Here is a 2500-nt window from a genome sequence, read left to right as displayed (position 1 = left end):
GTTGACGATTTCGCACAATATTGCATTTTTTAATTTATAAAGCCACAGGACTGCAGCTGTCTGGATGTTTATTGAAATCAAACAACTCTTGGTTACCTCACATCAAATCATACGAGTCACCAACCTCCAATTTGTGAACTGCTGATGGCAATGTGTTATGGCACATATGTTAGACCACATTCTGCTGAACATCCTAATAACAAAAGGTTTTACCTTTCATTTAAATGTGGCCTAAAAGAGTGGCTAGCATAAATAAGGGACACACTTCTAATATTTGGTTACCAGCATATGGTACGCAAACACTGGCCCAGAACACAGAGGTATACACACATACGTGCCATAACCGTAACTTAAATTGTACAGTTCAGAGCTGCCTTCTTCAGATGTAAGTGTCAGGTTTAAATAAAATACATAATTATTAAGTATATTCAGTAAGAATCGATCTGGAAACTCTAAAAAAAACTCCCTGATGCCAAACTTCTTCCTTGCAGAACACGAACAAGCCTCATAATAGATGTTTCACACAATAATATCTACATTATCAGGCTTTACCTGCAACTATCCTCTTTTAAGCGTCTGCAAACACCTGTCAACACATACAATGTTTCATGCATAGTGGTTTAAAGAGCTCAAGCGCTTATGTCACACCAGCTTAATTGTGCAAATACCAATTAACTGCATGCACTGATCTTTACTTTGTTAGGGTACAAGACGAGCAAGTAGTGCATACTTTATAGTCATATCAAAACAGAATGAGAAAGACAAGAAATGCAGATAACCTGTCTGCAAACACCTGTCAACACATACGATGTTTCCTGCATAGTGTTTAAAGAGCTCAAGCACTTATGTCCACCATCAGATGTGAACTTTGACCCTGCAACACAAATGCCTAACACCAGCTGAATTGTGCAAATACCAATTAACTGCATATTAAATGAGGGTAAATAAGAACACAGCCCTGATCTTTACTTTGTTCGGGTACAAGATATGCAAGTAATGCATACTTTATAGTCATAGTCTGCCTTCCCCTAAGGTCTTGGCTTTGTGTAGTTTAGATTGCGATTCTTGGGTATTTGTTCAGTTTTAATATATATTCTTAGATTTTATTACGATTAAATGAATTCATTTATTTTATTTTGTATTTGTTTTTAGCGTTTTATTATTATATTTGATTATTGTGATTGTTTTACCCTGTACAGCACCTTGAGATTTCATTGTATTTTAAAGTGTGCGATATAGATACAATCCATTATTATTATTGTTATTAGTATTATTATCATCATCATAACAAAACAGAATGAGAAGGACAAGAAATGCAAATAACCTGAAGGCATTGGTGAGAATTCCTGCGTGCATGAATGCATCATACAGATGTGGAAGACTGACATGATCATCATCATCTTCATCATCATCATCTTCATCCATTTGGGAGGCTCACAGCTGTAGACCTGTGAAACAGAGAGACACATGATTAACAGAAAACATAATTAATGTGATTTATTAGCCACAGATTGCACAATATCTGAGCAATTATTGCCACATCCTTTATGCTCTTCTATTATATCCATACACTGATATATGAGGGATGATATGACGGTGTGCATTTACTCCAGGAAGCCATTTCCTTCAATGATCTGGAACAAGTTTTGTTGCACATTGGTGCAGATCTGTGTATCAAAGAGTGGAGGGAGGGGGATAGAAACAGGACACGACAGGAGAGGAGAAATAAAATCGTCTTTTGCATTTCAAGTGCACGACAAAAACCAATGCATGCAGCTTTTAACCTGGTTTGCAATTTTTTTTTCATTTGTTGCAACAAGGAACTAGCTGACAGGATGCTAACCCTGCGCCATTTACCAAGCCCTGCAAACACAGTTTCATCTTGAGCTGCAAGCTTAAAGAAATGGTGTCATTGTGGAGAACCAAGCTGGAGACGGAGTCACAACTTACCTGCTGCCTGCAGAGGAGGAGGGGAGGAGGGGGGAGGATGAGGGTGAGGGTGGCAGTCCTGGTTGTCATGATAGCCCCCATGATAACGCTGCTTAGCTTCCTCAGAGGAGGAAAAACGATTTATTTTTTTTGTTGATGTTTTTTCTTTTTTCGCAAAATGTTTAATCTTTGGGAGTGATGTGACGCGTCATCCTGCCGCTGACGGTGAACTTGGATAGTTCGCTAAAGGTTACTGACACAAAGATAAAAGAAATAAATAAAGAAAAGATCAAAACTGACCACCGAGACACTTTGGAGGCGGGTTGTGATTGGAGGGTGAACGCCACCAATCACCTGTGGAGAAGGAGCGGAGGATGACCTCACTGTCCCCGCCCACTAATAATAATAATAATAATAATAATAATAATAATACTAATAATAATAATAATAATAATAATAATAATAATAATAATAATAATACTGATAATAATAATAATAATAATAATAATAATAATATAATAATAATAATAATAATACTGATGATAATAATAATAATATAATAATAATAATA

At 36.5% G+C, this 2500-nt stretch overlaps 1 pseudogene; it reads right to left on the bottom strand.

Annotated features, from left to right (window-relative positions):
* Positions 1-267: 267 nt before the first annotated feature.
* Positions 268-2500, bottom strand: part of LOC129111077 (integrin beta-1-like) — a 16665-nt pseudogene continuing 14432 nt past the window's right edge.

Source organism: Anoplopoma fimbria, chromosome 21 (assembly GCF_027596085.1).
Source record: "Anoplopoma fimbria isolate UVic2021 breed Golden Eagle Sablefish chromosome 21, Afim_UVic_2022, whole genome shotgun sequence".
NCBI classification, from domain to species: Eukaryota; Metazoa; Chordata; class Actinopteri; order Perciformes; family Anoplopomatidae; genus Anoplopoma; species Anoplopoma fimbria.
Note: the sequence above shows the minus strand (reverse complement) of the source record. Positions and strands in the feature narration are given on the sequence as shown.